Below are 21,027 nucleotides of genomic sequence, written 5' to 3'. Positions count from 1 at the left end.
ACGAGGAATCAATCCCTACACATGGTGATGATGGAAGGCCATTTACCTTTCTCCAATTTAAAATGAAATATTAGATTCTTATCGACCTTTTGGTCCCAATCAGTATATTTTTCTTCTCTTTATTTTTTTTTCCTGAGATGAGCCCGTCTGATCTAGACTGCCGATATTGTGGGCTCACTAACCAGATGGGCAGTGATAAATTCAGCCCCATTTACCCGTTGACAAATTGAATTGTTTAGATCTTTGTACCAGTTAGGTCCTGACCGCGTATAGCAGAAGCTTGTATTTAAAATATTCTAACAGCAGGTGGTTGAATTGAGGCGGCAAAAACAAGCAGATGGCTTGTTATAGAGATATCAGCAAGTGGCTCTCTCATAGAGGTCAAAAGAGCAGCAGATGGCTCTAGCGTACGTTCTCCAAAAAGGCAACAAGGGGCAACCAAATTTTATTCATCAAAAGCTAATGTAAACGATTACATGGGTGCCAATATATCGCCACGTGTCATCCATGCACGAGCAGAGCCCAACCATCATGAAGAATGGCGTTGGAAAACGGCAAAGACCACACATTCATGACACGTGTCGCCCTCTCGCCGCCCAGGCCTCATCATCACAAATTATGGAAGGAAATGGCCACGCGCGCCGGTAAGACAGGAGGACGGCCCAATCCTGCAAAGGAAGGTTTTCCCTCCATAATGATGAAAAGAGCTGCACACCTCCCTTTAAAAGGAGAGGGAGGTTAGCGCCAGAAGAGAGGGAGGACAAAAAAAAGAAAGAAGAAAGGAAAAAGAGGAAAGGTGGAGGGAACCGATTCCCCACTCCGCAACACGAAGGAACCGATTCCCCACTCCGCCACACCAAAAAAAGAGGCGAGGCAACAACAGAGGAGGGTAGGAGCTCGATCATATTCTCCCTGCTAGTCCCCTCCGACCCATTCACTCACACACCCAGAAAAGAGCTCGCGCGCTGCCCCTGGTAACCCTGATCGAAACTCCCTTCCCCCTCTCGCTGTTCTTTATATTGATTGGTCAAAGGATCTGACTTGGGTGTCGAAGTGGTCGTCCGGGACCCACCCCGGACCCCCTGACCCTCTTTGTTTGTGATTGCAGACCCCGCGGAGGCCCTCTACCGACCGCGCGATCGCAGACCCGGATTCAGACGCCATCATATTGGCGCCATCCGTGGGACTCGTCGAGTACTGAACGCCTTATGGCGATGAGAAACCACACCCAGCAGCAAGAAATAGGGGTAATGACCCGAAGCCAGGCTCAACGCACACAAACCAGCACCTCAACCTCCCAAGAACCCAACTCACCGCCCTCGGGCCGACACTAGCCCTCCTCTAGCATGCCGCAGATGGTCCCCACCATGGAGATGTTCAACGAACTTCGCCGAGAACTACTCCAACGCTTGCCTCCTCCGGCCTCGGAGAGGCCCCCGATAACGCAGGACCAGACAGAGGCCTATGACGAAGGCAACGAGGAACAACCAGGGGGAATGCCATCCCCGGCGAAAGCGAGCACCAACTCGCCGGACGCCGTCCCCGTCAGCAAATAGCCCTCTGTCCCCCGCAACTAGGGGATACCAACGAGACAGCGGGAGGCAGGCTACAAACAGCCCAGAAACAGGCATAGACCTCTCCCGCTTCGGTCTGTACGATGGAAGCACAGACCCCCTCGAGTTCCTCCAAAACTTCAAAAGGGTAATGTCGCTCCGAGGCGCGTCGGACTGATTCATGTGCAGAGCCTTCGCGTCCCTACTAAGAAAAACCGCCAACGACTGGTACATGAGATTGGAGCCCGACTCCATCGCATCCTTCCACGAATTTGGGAGGAAGTTCAGCGCAAGGTTCGCCAACAACCGCCTCCGCCATGATCCAGCGGATGCCCTCTTAGCCCTCCGGCAAGGAAGAAACGAGACCCTGAGAGACTTCATGTTGAAATTCAACGCCGAATTAGCCCAACTTTCTAACATGGACGTCCAAATAGCGGTCGCCACACTAAAGCATGCCACCACCGATCCGAATCTCAAGCTGCACCTCACCCTCAAGCCACCACGGGACCTAGAGGAACTTGAATCCAAGGCTGATAAGTTCGTACGAGCAGAAGAAGCCTGCGCCCGAGAACAGAATCAGCCCGGCCCCTATGAAAGGAAAAACAACGGCCGAAGGGGCATAAGGCCACGTGCCGACGAGAGGCAGGCGGGCAGAAACCCCGTCCCCGTCTTCGAGAGACTGGGAACCGCCCCGCTAAAGTTCCCCCGCTCCCACGTTCTACTGGCCATCAGGGATCAGGGTCTCTTGACCCCCCCAAGAGAATGGCCACAGACCCAAAGAAGAGGTCCGCCCGAAAATTCTGTGAATTCCACGGAGACCACGGCCACGAAACTGACCATTGCTTTCACCTCCGCCTCCAACTGGAAAAGTTGGCCGAAGAAGGGCACCTAAATCAATATCTCAGGAGTCCTGACGAAAGCTCGCGCGAGGTCCAGCATCCCTCCGACGAACCCAGAGGTAGGCATCGGTCACCCAATGGACGCCGGCCCAACAACCGTCGCCGATCCACAAGCCGACATCAATCCCCTAGCAGGCATCGCTCAAGAAGCAGACGCCGATCCCGAAGCAGACGCGACGCGCACCCGGAAAGAGGAGCCCCCTAGCAACCGCAGGCCCGCGAACAGCCTCCCACCATTATCGGGAAAATCAATATCATTACGGGCGGGCGGGCATACGTGGAACAAATATTCTCCATGGATATGCCTTCCAAAAAAGGCCCGAACGGATCCACCCCTACAAGGCCAGATCATCACTTTTTCCAACAAAGACCTCGACGGGCTACAAGTCCCGCACGACGACGCACTGGTCATCAGACTGGTCGTCGCCAACTTCGATATAGGAAAAATCCTGGTGGACACAGGAAGCTCCGTCAACGTGCTACACCTCGAGACTTTCGAAGAAATGAAACTGGGCAAAGAAAGGGTAGGACCTGCGGAATACTCTATCTACGAGTTCTCCGGTGCGTCCGTAGGGTCGACGGCAAGATCGACTTACCCGTAACCTTCGGGACATACCCCCTCCAAAAAACCATCCTGACCACCTTCCTGGTCGTAGATATACCATTCACTTACAGCGCCATCATTGGACGCCCTGCTCTAAGAGATTTGGGAGCAGTAGTCTCCACCCCCCACCTCAAGATGAAATTCCCCACTCCGACCGGGGTAGGAGAGGTCCGGGGACAGCAAATGATAGCACGCCAGTGCTACGCCGCAAGCCTGAGAGGAACCAACGCCCCGGCCAAAAATTTCACGATCGGTAGTGAAGATCCCCGGCAGCGGGCCCGCACAATCAGAGGAGAGCCAGCCGAGGAGCTAGACTCCGTCCCCCTAGCCAAAGATCAGCCGGAGAGACAAGTCCGGATCAGCTCCCTGCTAAAAGGCCCCAAGCGAGACCAAATGATCGACTTCCTCAGAACAAACAAAGACATGTTCGCATGGTCCGCTAAGGACATGCCCGGGATACCCAAGGAACGGGCCGCTGTGGGACCCGATCCTGTGAGAGGGGTGGGGCACCTGCCGCCACGCCTTCTCTTGGTCTCTCGTACCCACGCGATTGGCGTGTGCATTTTAATTATTGATTTTAATTCATCTTTTATGTGAACTTGGGATCACTAAGGCAATCCGAATTCCACACAAAAGAGACTGACAGAGTCGCCACCTAGATGTGGGATCTAGGACCCATAATTAACCAGAAATCTAGACTCGCTACCTGGTTACGAGAATGGAAGGTATGGGGAGTTATCCACCACATGCACCATTCCTGCCTGATAATCGGTCTTCGATTCCAAATGCTAACTCTTTTAAATTTATTTTAAATGGCTCATTCAACTCTCTGTTAATATGCGAACTAAGTGACATGCATCCTATGATCTAATTTCAATATGAATCCTAAATATGTATCTTGATTACTTTATTTGTCTGGATTCAATCTAAGTGACAGTTCTCCTAAAATTCTAATTTCATGAAAAATCCTAAGTGATTTGATTAAGCATTTACAAGAAAATTAATATACAGAACACCACAATTTGTTGTAGTGCCGACTTGCGGTTGGTATGCCATCAGACATCCAAGCTGCCTACGTACCCAAGCCTCACTGGGATCAGAGTCGACGTAGTTCGGTGCACCTAAGCTAAGCTACATATGCCTAACTCAACTAAGACACCAACCTAGACGGATTTGACTGTTTCAACAGTTTTAAAAAGAAGTTATTTTAATTCAAGTTGAGGATTTTATTATCCTAGGATTTCATCTAAGATGCTATATGATTCTTATCTAAATGCAAGTTGTTCTTTAGACTAATGCAGGTTAGCCTACATCCTAGTTTACTAGGCTTGTCCTAGGGAATGATTGGGCGACTAGTGTAACTAGACCTATGGTACGGTTGCTATCCATAGCAAGCGTCCGTGATGAGGCTAGACTCCTAACTCTAGGACTCCCTAAAACCTATGACACGACCTGACACCAGTGTTCCTAAATTGGGCTCTAATGGTTCTTATGACGGAAACCATAACCCAACGGTTCCGAGAGACACGAGATGAATCGATTTCAGTTCTTGAAGTTAATGAATTTTAGATTTCAGGGATTTTCAGTTTATAGACATTTAAGGAATACCAATGGTTCTAGGGTTCACCAATTTCGGCCCAGAATGGCATCCAAGGAAGGGAATCGTGCGCTCTTTCCTTGTGCAATTTAATACTTAGGTTATAGCATCTTATTGCCTGGCATATCTCAGGATTTCCGTGGACAGTGACATCGGAGCCAACAACATGCTATAGCTTAAATATTCAAATTGTCAAAGATCGAGGGCAATAGGGATACGATTATGGATGCATTGACCATTTTTCCAGGGAAATCTAAAGATCCTAAAATTTCTGTTTCAATGGATTAAGGACTTAATATGTGACAGAATTTTAAGGTGCTTTAGAAGCTTTATGATGATTTTTAATTAATTTCAGTTTTTCAATGGATTTTATCAATTTTAAACCATATGAATGATTTTACAAGTGAAATTGTTGCAAACGAATTCGAAATGATTTGAAATTTCTGAAGCATTAAGATGTGATAGAATGTAGCTTACTGGAAGAGTTTTGCATATTTTTACATTAAGCTCATATTTAATTTTGATTTAACAATTAATTGACCAGATTGCAAAATTAACACAGAAACTACTAGAAATAGAAATCTAAATTCAATGAAATTTCTACATTAGTAAGATATAAGTAACAATAGCATGCTGTGATATTTTCATGAATTTTAGGAATTATTTACTAACAATTTCGGATTTTTCAATTTTCAGACCAGATTATGAATTAACACTACATCCCATATGAAACAAGCTCCAAAACAATTGAAAAGTTTACAGAAATAATAAATATGGAATTTAAGACTACTGTAAAAATTTTGAGAATTTTATCTGTGATCTGATGTCAGTAACAATTCCCCCAAAATCTGATAATTTTCAAAGAAAGCATAAAATAATATACCAAAAAAATTCTGAAACTTCTCCAAAATTTATGGTAGAATGTATTAGTATCATATTATGTTTCTACAAAATTTCATTAATTTTGGAATTCGATTAGTATATATTTTATTTTTCTTCGTCAAAAGATATTTTTAAAGAGTTTTCTATTTTTAAAACACGATTTTCGAGAAACTTACGACCCCGGAAAATATCCTTTAATCTTGTTCTGATATGATGAACACAAGAAAAATTTTAAATTCCAAAAACTAGATCATCCTGAGATGGCTATTTTTTCGAATTTCGTAATTACTCAGCCATTATTTTAAATAAAATACCATTCTTCATTCAAATTTTCGAAAGCCTTTGATCCAATGTCCGATCCGATCCGATAGTTATTTTAGTCTATTTAAGTAGATCATTGTATTAAATTTTGGGACGAAACGGAATTGAAACACCCATGCAGATCATGAATTTAAGTACACACATTTAATATTGAATTAAATTCATTTAAATGCTTAAAAATCATGCAAAAATCTAAAAAAATACCAAATAATTCGGGAAAAATTCGAGAACAGTGTACCTACCTCTGGTGGAGATCCCCGCCGAATCCGAAAGCCGAAAAATCTGAAAATCCCACTGACGCTGCGATCCGCTTCTTCTTTCTTTCTCTCTCTCTTTTTTGTTTTTCTGTTTTTTTTTTTTTACTATGGGGATGAGGAGAGAGAGGTAGAGGGGGAGAGTGATTGAGAGACGAGTGAAATAGATGAATGAGATAGATGAGTGAGAGGTATAGTGAGAGTGTGAGTGATATAGAGAGAGAATGACAAAGAGAATGAGAGAATGAAAGATACAGTGAGGAGATGAGAGCGAGTGAAATAGATAGAGAGTGAGAGAGGCACATAGTGAGCGGCAGAGAGGTTGAGAGGTAGAGAGTGAGAGAGGCACAGAGTGAGCGGCAGAGAGGTTGAGAGGTAGAGAGTGAGAGAGGAACAGAGAGATAGAGAGACAGAGAGATAGATAAAGAGACAGAGAGATAGAAAGTGAGAGAGACAGACAACAGAAGGGAACGCTCTGTTTTTTATAGAAACCGAGAGTTGGGTAATGAGAGATGCACAGAGATGGAGTGAGCGTGAGAGAGTGAGGAGGGATCAGATGGAAAGCAAGGAGGGATGACAGAGAAGTGAGTGAGGGAGAGGAAAAATAGAGTGAGAGCGATCTACACACTCTGTTTTTTTTTTGGCTTGGGTTTTGGTAGGCTATAGAGGGTGAGAGAGATGGAGAGAATGAGAAGGCTGTGGAGATATATGGGAGAGATAGAGAGATCAGAGGGATGGAGAGATGAGAGAGTGAGTGACAAAGAGAGATGAACAGATACTCTGTGTTTGTTGTTTTCCTTTTCTTTTGATTGTTGTGTTTTTTTTTTTTTTTCTTTTCAACTAGGATTGGGAGAGGGGTAGGGAGGAGTAGAGGTGGTGGAGTTGGGTAAGAGGACAAACAGAGGGGTTGAGTGGAGGAGAGAAAACAGAGGTAGAGTGGAGGAGAGGAAACAGAGGGAGAGACGCTCTGTTTTTGCTCTTTTTCGAACTAGAGAGAGACGAGAGGGAGGTTCCCCCAAAAACCAGAGAGCACCCTTCTTCTTCTTCTCCTCCTTCGATGAAAACCACTGCCCTCCTCTTTTAGAAATCCAACCTTGCCCTCTTTCCTCTTTTTTTTTTCTTTTCCTTTTTAGCATCGCAGAAATGCTTGTTCATATTGCCGGCCAATTCTTTCCTCTTTTTCCATTTCCTAACGGCCAATGCTTTCTATATCCAACTCTTGCCAATACTTCAATCCCTTTAAAAAAAGAAAACCTTGCTGTCTATTTTTATACACGTACACGCATGCCCTTTTCTTGCTTACCATGCTAAGAAAGAAAAGCAACAAATTTTTGTATATTCACTTTCTAATAATCCAAAGAGGGTTGACCGAATATGTGTGGGGCCCATTTGGAATGATCCAAACCATCCATTGCCGGGCCTTCATGCAAGGTGATCTCGATCATCCATTTTACGAGCCACTAAGCGATTAGGTGGTACCTCAAGGCCATTTTCATGGGAAGTTCTAAACCGTTCAACTTGCGGGCCAAAAATGTAAATTGGTTGTTTAAATAGCCTCCCTGAAATCTTGACCATTCCCTTGATGGATATCTCTATGCATTGGATCGAAGTAGGTTCAAAACTCATTTTTCATTAAAACGATGCGGGCCCCCCGATTGATCCAAATTTAAACAAATGCTCGATGCGGGCCCCTCCCCAAACCGGTCCAAATTTCAATAAATGCTCAATGTGGGCCCACCGAATGGGTCCGAATTCTCTTGCTCAGATTCTCGTGAATAACCTTTCTCAACACTTAGCGGGATAATGCGAAACATGACAGAAATAACCGAAAAGATCGAGAAAACAAGAGGAGCGGACACGGGAATGGAAAACACTGAAAAAGACTGATAACAAGAACACTAACTTCTTTGTTGATTAAAGCAGAGCAAAATGGGGTGTCTACAGCCGTTCACAAGTTAAATGTGAACCCAGCCCTTAAACCCATCCGGGAGAAAAAAAGGAACTTCGCGATAGAGTGTCAAACTCACATAAAGGCCGAAGTGGAAAAACTACTACAAGCTGTAGACACCCCCATTTTGCTTCGCCTTAATCAACAAAGAAGTTAGTGTTCTTGTTATTAGTCTTCTTCAGTGTTTTCCATTCTCGTGTCCGTCCCTTATGCTTTCTCAATCTTTCCGATCATTTCCGCAATGTTCCGTATTTTTCTTTCCGCTAAGTGTTGAAAATGGTTATGCAGAAGAATCCAAGCCAGGGGAGAATTCGGACCCATTCGGTGGGCCCGCATTGAGCATTTATTGAACTTGGACCCGTTTGGTGGGTCCGTATTGAGCATTGGTTTAAATTTGGATCAACAAGGAGGGCCCGCGCATTGTTTTATTGAAAAATGAGTTTTAAACCTACTTCGATCCAGTGCATAAAGATGCCCATCAAGGGAATAGTCAAGATCTCAGAGAAGTCATTTTAACAACCATTTCTGTTGCGAACCGTCAGCTGGAACAATTTAAATCATCCTGTGAAGTGGGGCTGCTAGGGCGTTTTCAATTTTAGTCCCAAAAGTGATTCGTCCATATAAATGGCACCCATTATATTTTTTGGAAAGTTTGATTAAACGGGTAGGAATATTTGGCCGCATTCAACTCACTACAAGAAAAAGGGTTATTGCCGGCGGATATTTCCCGGCGGTCCAAATAAACGTCGGCAAAGACCATATTTCACCGGCGGTCACAGAAAAACTGCCGAGGTATCGCGTTAACCTCGAACTCATTTTTGTGATGTTGTCCACGATATCCCCGGCGGTCATGACCGTCGGCAAAATGTAGAATTTCCCGGCGGTAATAAGTGAAATCGCCGGTGAATCGTATTGTAAAAACCCAGCATTTGTTGACCGTCGGCATATATTAAAGGGGAAAACTCTAGCTAGAAATCCACGATTCCCCATTTTCCTTCCCGCGCGTGAGACTCTTTTTCCCTCCACTTCTCTCACCGTCTTAGCTAGGAACGAAATCGAGACTCACCAAAAAAAGAAATCGAGACTCTCCTTCGAAGAAAGCTAGGTGATTTGGTTTGCTTTTTCCTCCACCTCTTCTCTGTATTTCACATTTGTTCCTCCACCTCTTCTCCCTATTTCGTTTGCTTGTAATATATGTTTTTTGGATCTCTATTTAGGGTTTTGCAAAGGGTGGAAAGGAGGGCTTGAAGAAGATAAGGATAACTTTGTTTAGGGTTTTGGATATTGGAGAAGAAGTGAAGGGTCTGATCTCTCTAACATCCCAAAGATACGAAGACCTAGGTGATTTTCAGCCCTAAAATTCCTTTGTATTTTCTTTTTGCTCGTTCCTTTCCAACCTAGCTAAATTACCTATTTATTCATGGTTTTCCATCAGAATGTAAGGGTTTTTTTAGGGGTTTTCATCGATCTTATTTTGGGGGTTTTGTAAACAATCTCAGTAGATTGGTTTTTATGAGAGAAGAGATGACCCGTCTCTTAACTGGAATGGGGTTAGGATTTAATTTTTTACATAATGTGCAATCCCTCTTGCTTTTAGTTGTGAAATTCCATGACAAAGAAATGTGTTTGTTCTCGTAATAGTTTAATTTTTTCCTTCCTATGAAATGAATTTTTTCCAGAAATCTACTATCTTGAAGAATCTTTTTGTTTCCAATGTTGTTGTTTTTTTGTTTTTTTGAAGATTAGGGTTCTGTTCTTTAAAGACGTAGGATATATTCTATGGAAGTAGAATACCAACGGTAAACCACCATCGAAGTAGCCTTCTCTGCTTCAACCTTCAGGTTCTGCCATTGAAACCGCCATCAATAGGCAGCCACATACCTGTCGAAATCTCCTAGTTTTTTAGCAATACAACCTTGAATACTAGCCTCTCTTCTTCTTTCTTTTATTGCTGCAAGCCCCACCTTGAAGCAGACCCACTTTCTAATTATTTGCTCAGCCTCAAAACAACCCTTTAATATTCTTTAAGCCCTTTCGCAAATCCCAGTACTTGGTGCACAAAAAGCTAGTCCTCAAAATTTCCTTTGTATCCCCACAAAAGTCAACCGGATACCACCCCCTTTCAGCCCACTGCAATGACTTAAATATATTAAAATCCTTGCCAAAATAGCCCCTGTTTCCGCATTAGATTACCCATGTTTTGACCGATTACCCAAAGCCTCCTTTTCTTAATTCTTGCAGCCCTCTATAAGTTTAACCAACAAACAGTACATAGAATAGACAAACTAGTCCCTTCCTAAAGCCTCATCACAGTCCATCTTTGTTCCCTAAATAGTCCCTTAATTCCCTAGTTTAAGGCACTAAACAAACCCCACAAGACCATCCTACAAACCTACCCTTTCCTTATAAAGCCTTATCCATCTCTTTTACCGAATATTAAAACTTCCGAAGATTTCGGTAAACCCACAATTTTGATTGTTCCATTATGCTTGCTAATATTTTTGCTTAACCTATTGTCGTACTTTTAAAACATATTCATGATGGAGTTTAAGAATCACTACTCATTTTGAATCTGTGCTATAAATAGAAGGTTTTTTACTACTAGTGCAGGTACAGTCACTGTTTAAATTAGGCATGACACCCATATAATTTCATCCTATATATAGGAAAATAAAAGCAAATCAAATAAGAAAAAAAAATAGCATGGTCCAAAATGTCTAAATTTATGGCTGTCAATACCAATTTTCTTTTGCTAATTTCTACTTGAGGATGGCTGCAAAATAATGATCCAGTGGTGACTTTTTTACCATTTTGACTTTCAATCATCAAGTGACAGTACTCATCCTAGAGGTTGAAATCAGTCATATTGTTTGGGAGTAGGCTTGTGTTACTTTTGCGAGTTGGAAAAGTGAATGCTGAGGGTGAATCTAGTAAAAGTTTTGCCAATAATTAAGCAATTAAAGTGAATTATGAAAGTATTTAGTTTGGTGAAAAAGGCGTTTGTCTCCCAACAGCTCAAATGAGTCACTTTTATCAGCAATTCTCTTAATTGGTTGATTTTCTCGTCTTCATTTGTTCACTTTATAGAAGAATAGGATAGAGCCCACATATGAAGGAGGGATGCTTTGGTTCTTCCTCCTCCTCCCCACACCCACACCCACACACACAACGAGAGAACTTCAGCTTATCTCTATTGACTCTTGGAAATCCCTGAACGTGACTGATTTATCCCATAACTGTTTCAACCTTATCCTCAAAAATTCATTGCTAGAGCTGAATGTTCCACATTAGTTGTTGAACCAGCACCTGTAATGGTCTCTTTCTGCTTGCTTCTGTTCTAATATAACCGTAGACCGATTGAAGAGGATTTAACTCATCTTTTCCGAGTACTTAAACCCTATGGAGTTCTAGTTTTGTATTTAAGTTTGCAAGAAATTCAAAGATCATATGATATTCCATTTTCACATTCTTCATGAAATTTTTTTAAATGATTCATTTAGCTGACCCCAACTAGTTTGGGACAAAGGCTTTGTTTAGTTGAGTTATATGATATTCCATTTGTTTCTTTATGTCTTCGAGAGGAGGGCTAATGATCAAGTCCCTTCCACTTTTGCCTAAAAAGCCCAAGTATTCTTCTATGGACAAAGTTCCTTGCTGCATATTTATCCTTTTATGCAGTCAGTCGATATGTGCTAAATCTGCCCATTGAGAGTAGATTCAGGCTACCATGTCCCAAACATCCTTCCCTATCTTAGAAATAGAAGGCTTCTATTAATACTAGGCCCCATCAATTAAGAGTCAAGCCATAACTATAAGATTATCGCTTTTGCTGTCATCGTGGAATGGGTCAACTTCTATAGGTGTTTCAACCTTTCCGATTTTGTAACCAACTTCCCCCGACTATCAATAAATATCATAATGGACTATGTCCACTCCAAATAATTTCTTTCTTAACCATTGTAATCATCAATATTGGATGGACAATTTGACTACTTCCTATGGGAGTGATTAACTTTGGCTAACTCCAGAGATAGTGCTTGGTCCGTCTTCCATAGGTATCAACACAACATAATCTTTGCGAATTAGTTGATGAGAATAAAGGATAAAACATTGCTCTCCATTAGCATCTTTGATTCCCCATAGAAGGAAAAAAAACTATGGACATGATCTAGGGCCCTAATTTTGATTTGGATCAGACCCTCTCTGATATCATGTTATAAATCTATACATATAATAAAATCACAAAACAGGAAATCAGAAGTAGATGAGAAATGAGGATAATAGAGGATGAGATGAGAGATGCTAAGAAGAGGAAGTGAGGAAGAAGAGAGAAAAGTTGAATGACAGGGGAAGATGTTCGTGTGGTTGAAAGTTGAAACCCAATCCGCTAACTTTTTTATTTGAGTCAGTATCCCCACCATACGAAAACCCCCAAAGTGGGCCCTTCATAATAAGATGTCACTTAAAATGACTTAAACCCCAAAAGAATAAACCCAAAGATCCTCCTTTGTATGTGGGCCCTATCTTATTTTTCTACATTACCAAAGAGGATGTGGAAGATGTGGAGTCAAGAGAGGGAAATCAAATTGATTATGTTGATGAGTCTGACATTCATCCTTCCACGGTGCAAGGGTGTGAAAGTGGGATTCCCATACTGCGTCAGTTTACAAGCTAAAACCTACACTTTGTAAGCTAAAACCCTTATTTTATAATCCTGAAATGAACAATCCAGATTTTAGCTTACAAAATCTGGGTTATATCTTCATAAAATTCAGGTTTTACCCTGTACAATGCAAGATTTTACGATCCATTCCAAAGCATGATACCGGTGTATCATACAGGAAGTACAAAATGGAAGTAGCCAGGTCAAAGCATGATACCTGCTTATCGTACAGGTCAAAGCATGATACCTGAATTATGCCTGCATTACATCAAGGACTTATTGTCCAACTTAAACGAACAAGGAAAAGTGATCCGAACCAGTGCTGTCGGAACACAAATAAATTTCATATGAGTAGTAATATCTCTTATTCTGATTCAAGAGAGGCAAAGTATATCAAACAGATCATTCAAAAAAAAGAGTGTATGAAACAGAACCAGTTGCTTAGGCTTCCACTCGCAACCTACCAATTGGAATCATGGTGCACACCAACCCTTACAAACCAGCCTTGACTGCTTACCCAATAGGTCTAGCCTGAACTAAAGTTTAACTAATAATGGTTCAGCTACATAGAACCCTGTTCAATGTAGGAATGTCCCCACCTGCTTATCTTCACATGACAGGTCAGTTGTTGAGCAAATTTTGGGACTGCCACATATTGGGCTGCATCAATTTTGGTACTTGAACACAGAGCTCCTTATCTACCTCAGACAAAGACAAAACTCGGGCTCATAGTATTGTTGGAGAGTACACTCACCAGTAAGGTTTCACCTTTGTGCGTTTGTGGAAACTACTCGTTTTGAAAAATCAGCCCCTACTCTGGAGAATGGTGTTGTGCTAAATCAGGGTATTTGACTCCTATTCATGAACTGTTTAACCCGAGATCCTACTCTCCAAAGGGATTATCTTAAGTTGATGGATTGTTCTTGTTTGGTTACTACAAATTAACGCCATTTCAATTGCTTTGGGGCTGCCTATTTACACATCTAAATCAGTTTATATTCCTTGTGGTCATGGAAGGAGTGCTCAAAGGACTTGAGTAGAAACATTGACAACCATGGCAAGTTGAAGGCTATGTTACTGGTCTTTGTTAAATACAACTGAAATCCCAAAAAAAGGGAACACATCTCAAACTGCAAGAGAGATAGTTTTTTGTAGTTCAAGCTATGTTTTGAGCTACCATTGTTTATACATAGGTATATTATTTATGGTAACTGGCATGTTTGTTTTTTTCATTTTGCTACCATTATGCTTTGGATAATATTGTGTGTGGATGTTATGTGTATCACTGGATTTATTAACCATTCTTATGTTATTTCTGCAGGTGAGGCATTTCATAGCATTAACTCTGATTTGATAGAGTTCCCTCCTATTGAGTTGTCCACACTCCCTTTGATTTTAAAGGTGCTAATGAACCTCTCTAATTCTGCTTTTGTTTTTTTTTTGGTTGATTTCTTTAACCTAGCTCTTCTTTTCCATTGCCACACATGAGGTGTTTGTTTGGTTTTCTAAACTTCTATCATGTTTGGCCATTGCATCTAGCAAATGCTTGTTTCTCTTTAATATTTTGACTTAATACATCCGTGTTGTTATACTCCTTGATGGTCTTTTTGTTCTTAATACTCCTTGATGGTCTTTTTGTTCTTAATATCATTCATGCTATCTTTCTTATCTCGGCACACTACAAGAAAAAGGGGTATTACCGGCGGCTATTTCCCGGCGGTCGTAATATCCGTCGGCAAATACCCAAATTTCACCGGCGGTTCCGTAAAAAACGCCGGGAATCTTGATAACATCCTACGCTTTTTTTTAACCGTGGCCACAATATTCCCGACAGCCATGACCGTCGGCAATATATGTTATTCACCGGCGGTAATAAGTAAAACCGCCGGGAATACTTGATCTATAAAAACCCACGATCCCCTTTTCCTTTCCCCTTTTGCCTCCACCTCTTCTCCCTATTTCACAACGAAACTGGGATTCTTTATTTTAACAAGTGTGTTTGACCTCAATGACACTTTGTTTTTCTTCAGTCGTACACATTCGTTCCAATCATTATCATTCTATCCTTGAGTAAAGCAGGAGAGTAGTTATGGATAAAAGTTGGATGCAACTTCCAAGGTACAACCCTCATAACGTACGTAGGGTTAGTTTATGAAATTTGGATTTAACCAATTCGTTATCTTAATTTATAAGCCTCACGCATGTTCCCATTTTTGATAAAACAGAGTTGACCCAGCATATAGGGCAGGGTTGGATCGGTTCCTTGATTTTGCATTTGCCAGAACTAATTATGGGAACAAGATCAAATGTCCATGTGTTAAATGTGGCAACATTTATTTGGTTGATCGAATATAGGCCGAGGATCATTTGGTTGTCGATGGGATGCTTAAGGGCTACGATACATGGATTTTTCATGGGGAGGCAGTGCCATCGGCGTGTGTTATGGCTAACAGTGATCACCGAGTGCAGGATGAACCCATACTACAAGATGAAATGCATGAAATGTTACATGACCTCAACCCATTGTTTAACCGTGCAATGGACAATGTGCCATCAGACGGTGGGGTTGATCTAGGAAATACAAGTACGGAGGGGCCAGATTTAAATTCGCAAAGATTTTTCAAATTATTAGAGGACGCCGAGCAGAAATTATACCCGGGCAGCAAATTCACTAAATTATCCTTCCTTGTTCGACTTTTTCACATCAAGTGTCTCAATGGATGGAGCAACAAATCGTTCACTATGTTACTTGATCTCTTGAAGGAGGCACTTCCTGATGGTGAAACGTTGCCAAAGTCATTTTATGAAACGAAGAAAATTATTAAGGATTTGGGCCTCGATTACAACAAGATAGATGTATGCCCTAACGATTGCATGTTGTATTGGAAGGAAGCTGCTAATGAATTTAAATGTCACACATGTGGGGCATCGAGGTGGAGAACAGATGCAGTACATCCAGATGACGAACCATCTGAGACATCTACAAAAGGAAAAAAAATTCCTGCCAAGATTCTGCGTCACTTCCCACTGAAACCAAGATTGCAGAGGCTATACATGTCGAGGAAAACAGCATCTTTTATGACATGGCATGATGAGGGCCGCACAAAAGATGGTATATTAAGGCATCCTGCAGACTCAACAGCATGGAAGACATTGGACTACAAGTATAAAGAGTTTGGTTCAGAGACTCGCAATGTTAGACTTGGGTTAGCAAGTGATGACTTCAATCCCTTTAGGACGATGAGTATTGCTCACAGCACGTGGCCAGTTGTTCTAATGCCATATAACTTGCCACCATGGATGTGCATGAAGCAACCGTATATGATCCTCTCACTGCTTATTCCAGGACCATCTTCGCCAGGGAATGACATAGATATCTACTTGAAACCTTTGGTAGAAGAGTTGAAGGAACTATGGATTGATGGTGTGCAGACTTTCGACGCAGCGAGGAATGAAATGTTTCAAATGCATGCAGCTGTGTTGTGGACGATTAGTGACTTCCCGGCGTATGCTAACTTGTCAGGATGGAGCACGAAAGGAAAACTGGCTTGTCCATCTTGCCATAAAGAAACGTGTTCTCAAAGGTTGACTCATGGAAGTAAGCAATGCTACATGGGCCACCGGCGATTCTTACCAATCAATCACACATTTCGTTCTGATAAGTCAGGTTTTGATGGGACGGAAGAATGGAGGGTAGCTCCGATTCCGCTATCAGGCAGTCAAGTTCTGGATCAGTTACAGAGCATTAACGTAACATTTGGTAAGAAGCCGGATACTAGTGGGAAGAAGCCAACTACAATTGGGAAGAAGCTAGATACACGTGGAAAGAAACAAGATACACGTGGCAAGAAGTCAGATAACAGTGTGAAGAAGCCGAATACCCATGGAAAGAAAAGGAGGCGTGAGAAGAATCCCAAAGAACCTGAGGAGAATACCGAAGAGATGCCTCGTAAGGAACACAATTGGAAGAAGAAAAGCATATTTTTTTGTCTTCCGTATTGGGAATCATTGTTATTGTGCCACAATCTAGATGTGATGCACATCGAGAAGAACGTTTGTGATAATGTCATTGGGACGTTACTAAATATTGAAGGAAAAACAAAGGATAGTGTAAAAGCGCGGCTAGATTTAAAGAAAATGAATATCAGGAGAACGCTTCACCCAATAACTAAAAGAAATAACAAGACATACGTGCCCCCAGCATGCTTCACAATGTCTTCAAAGGAGAAAGATATTTTCTGTGGTGCCTTGAAACACGTCAAAGTTCCTGATGGTTATTCATCTAATATCTCACGACGTGTGAATATGAAGCAGCGCAAGATTTCAGGATTGAAGAGCCATGATTGCCATGTACTGATGCAACAGCTATTACCATTAGCTTTACGTTCATCATTGCCAAAGACCGTCAGCTCGGTATTGATTGAACTTTGTAGCTTCTTTAGAGAGTTGTGTTCAAAGGTTCTCAAATCGGGCGAACTTATGAAATTGAAAAATAGGATAGCACTAACATTATGCCATTTGGAAAAGATCTTCCCACCGGCATTTTTTGATGTTATGGTGCATTTGCCGATTCATTTAGCGGATGAGGCAAGGTTAGCTGGACCTATACAATACCGATGGATGTACCCAATCGAAAGGTATGCAGAGCTTCTCAAAACTATGTTTCAACAGTTAATTTGTGTACATATTTTCAGTACAGAATGTAATACAAGTATTCACATTTTGTAGGTACCTTTTAACATTAAAATCGTATGTTCGCAATAGAAATCGTGTGGAGGGATCTATTGCAGAGGGGTACCTTGCGGAAGAATGTTTAACGTTTTGTGCAAGATATTTGGAAGGGGTTGAATCAAAGTTGAACCGACCACAAAGGAATGACGAAGATGCTCCGTGTGAATTTGAAGAAGGATTCGCTATTTTCTCAGTATCAGGACGCGCTCTAGGAAAGATTCATATGGAACCTATAGATCCACGAACAGTCAAACAGGCACATCGATATGTTCTCTTCAACTGCGCTGCTGTCAACCAATATCTTGAGTAAGTTACTTCCAGTGTCATAATTTATTATTTCCCGACTCTTCTTTTCTCATACATTCATTGATTCACATGTAGAAAACACATTGCTGAACTTTGGAGCGAGCGTCCCCGTGCGCTCCCAAGGGACATAGATCACACTCACAACGAGCGGTTTCCAGATTGGTTTAAAAAACATGTCAGTTTTTTTTCTTGAACTCAGAACAGGTCTATTTGGAATACAACTTTTTTCTATAGCCATAATCACCCATTTTTTGTATAGGTTGAAAAGTTGCATGAGTCAAATGAGCAAATCTCAGAAAAACTTAGATGGTTGAGCGGTGGTCCATCTAACATTGTTAGGAGATATACAGGCTATATTGTAAATGGAATCCGCTACAATACTAAGGATCGCGAGCAGGGAAAAAGAACACAAAATAGCGGAGTTGTTGTCATTGCAAAAACGAATAGCTTTGCGAGCGCACGAGATAGAAATCCAACCGCGGGAGATGTTAGTTACTACGGTGTCTTGACGGATATCATCGAACTCAACTATTACGAACAACTGAAGGCATTGCTATTCAAGTGTGATTGGTTTGATATAACACCCAATAGAGGCATAAGAAAGGATGAGTTCGGTTTTACGGTTGTAAACACGGCCCGACGTTTGTCATCGGATGAGCCTTTCATATTGGCATCGCAAGCACAACAGGTGTTCTACGTAAAAGATAAACCCAATAAACCCAGCAACAATGATTGGCATGTAATCATCAAGACGAAACCTAGGGATTTGTACGAAGTGCGTGGAGACAATGACGAGACATATATACAGAGCGAAGCGGTGGAAATCCAGAATTTGGAAGAAATTGAACAATGGGAACGGACAGATATTGTTGGGACAGAGATTGATATACCATTGGATGTCTTCAGTCAGGAAAACCAAGACGAAGAAGAATATGATACGGAGCAAGATGATAGTGATGGAGTTGAGAATACCTCCGTGGAACTCGATGGAGGCAATTCTGAGTGATATTTCAAATTTGAGTCGTGTCATGAGGTGTATCTGTGCCTAAGAACAGCTTGGTCATTGTACTCTCATTTATGCTGTTCAAAAGTTTCTTTCGTGGAATATTTTCCACCTCAATCATAGCATGGGTTGGGTCCATCATTTTACATTAAAAGGTTTTTTTTTTACATCATTTCTTCAAGTGTTAAGAACTCGTTTACATCATTTGGTCATTGTACTTTTATTTACATAACAAGTTTTTTCTTCTTCTGATTTTTGACTGTACAAGTGTTAAGAACTCGTTGCTCTTGCTCTTTCTATACTAATTATATGCAAGGTCATGTGGATTATATGAAGTCCTTGAATTAGAATTGGAGAAGGTTATGATATCTGATATTTTTTCATGCATTGGTAAACAGAAAGATGGGTCTGTTCACTGCATAGTGATCACCAACTTGCTAGCTGTGTAGAAATTGGCCGTCCTAAAGTGGTTCTTACCCTGTTCACTGCATGAAATGTGATGCAGATTTATTTCTGGTACTAAATTTTCTAGAACTACTTTATTAAGACGAATTAATCGGTGCAATTTGTTTGCTCTGCATTACCGTTCTATTCTATTCTAGTCATGGAGATTATTACCTTATCAATTGATCAGGACCGTCCATTCTGTTACCACCTTCACCATGGATGCAGCCCATGGCATGCAGATTCTGTGTTAACTAACCATTTGCAGGCCATGTTCTTGATAGTAATAGTAACGGTTGCACCGTTGTATGGTGCAAGCGACTTGGAGCTTGTTCTCTTTGGTCAGTGTGTGAAAGATGTTTCGCCTTTGATCCCACTATATTTGGGCTGTGTTTTTTGCGTTGCTTCTGGTGAACATGACTGGGTCTATAATAGAACTATACTATTATTATTATTGCAGGCATTAGAGAAGCGTAAGGTACAGCTTAGAGGTTTTAGACCTCTCTTACTGTTCCAGCTCTCTTTGAGCCCTGTTTGGATTGCAGGAAAAACATTTCACGCAAAAAAAAATATGTGGGAATATTTTCCCTTTTCATGACTTCGAAGGAAATGATATGGTTATGGTTTATCCGGAGGATTACATCATAAGTTGAAGGACATTATTTTTTTCTGTGTAACCAAACAGGGGAATGCAGGAAATTCTGGAAAAGGTTTTTCGTTCCTAACTTCATCGGAAAATTCCTACAATCCGAAGGGGGGATTAATCGCTTCGAATAAAAAATGTAGTATGATGAAGAACTCCTCTTTGAGCCTTGTTTGAAGAAGAAGCTGACACCGTAAGTATGCAGTTTTTCGTTCATGCAAGAATAAAAAATCGCTTCGAATTGTCAAAAAAAAAAGAGTAAAACTGGAAAAAATAGTCAGATTGTCAGAATGAAAACTAATCAGTTCGGGATCAAATTATCTTGTCAAAATTAGGAATACAATATCAAGTATGATGAAGAACTCCTTCAAGATATCTTTAAACCGTTGAGTGATTTTTGCACGCCTTTGGGCCATATCACAAAAGCCAAAATGGTCGTAATAATCGAAAAGCCCGTAAGTAGGAGTATCTTTTACGCTGAAATCAGTGTGTTTTGCTTCTTATAAAAGGCCATGTCTGGCAACCAATCATTTTTTTTTCTTTTTTTTGCATGATAGGTGAGAGAGGTGTAGGACGGGTCAGAAAAGGAGACTTGAGAGGGTGAGAACTGAGAAGTGACTAAAAAACGAGGAACCCATTTTTGGTGAACTTTTTTCTTGCCCTCTTCTCACTTCTCTTCATGGAAAAGAAATTCATGGAAGCCAAACATGCCCAAAAGAATGAATAAGCTGATCACCCTCTTTAGTTCATCTCACCTGCTAACATTCAAACCTAATCCCACCTTACCTTTTTAGATTATTGCGTAATTTCCCTAAAAATCATTTGGGCTACTTACACAGCTTATTTATCTTGATTTTTGTTGGTTTGATTTTTTTGGTATTTATGGTCTGTTCACTTCAGATTATACACCTTTTTCCCATTTTCTGTTGACCCATGATGTATAATTCTAGCTAACCTGTATCCTTTAACTGTATGAATACTGTGGTTACAGCTTATATGTTGTCACTTACTGTTTAGATTATGTTCTTGATTTTTTTCTCCTTGGACTGAATGGTTGATTAAATTTTGAATTTATGATATCTCTTTCTATGTATTGTTTCAAGTTACAGGTTATCTTATACATTTAAAAAAATGCCTAGAGAGAGTCAGGCTCCATCCCATTCACAAGACTTTGAGCGT

General features: G+C 41.3%; 1 long non-coding RNA gene across 1 annotated transcript; it reads left to right on the top strand.

Annotated features, from left to right (window-relative positions):
- Positions 1-9,027: 9,027 nt before the first annotated feature.
- LOC143882276 (uncharacterized) lies at positions 9,028-14,923 on the top strand. The gene is made up of 3 exons (XR_013252164.1): positions 9,028-9,163; positions 9,276-9,399; positions 14,043-14,923. It is a non-coding gene; the product is annotated as an uncharacterized LOC143882276 (long non-coding RNA).
- The last annotated feature ends 6,104 nt before the right edge of the window (positions 14,924-21,027 follow it).

The sequence above is a fragment of the Tasmannia lanceolata genome, unplaced genomic scaffold (assembly GCF_043159265.1).
Source record: "Tasmannia lanceolata isolate RefF3 unplaced genomic scaffold, GAP_Taslan_0.1 ptg000002l, whole genome shotgun sequence".
In the NCBI taxonomy this organism is placed as follows: Eukaryota; Viridiplantae; Streptophyta; class Magnoliopsida; order Canellales; family Winteraceae; genus Tasmannia; species Tasmannia lanceolata.
This window is presented reverse-complemented; position numbering and strand designations above follow the sequence as displayed.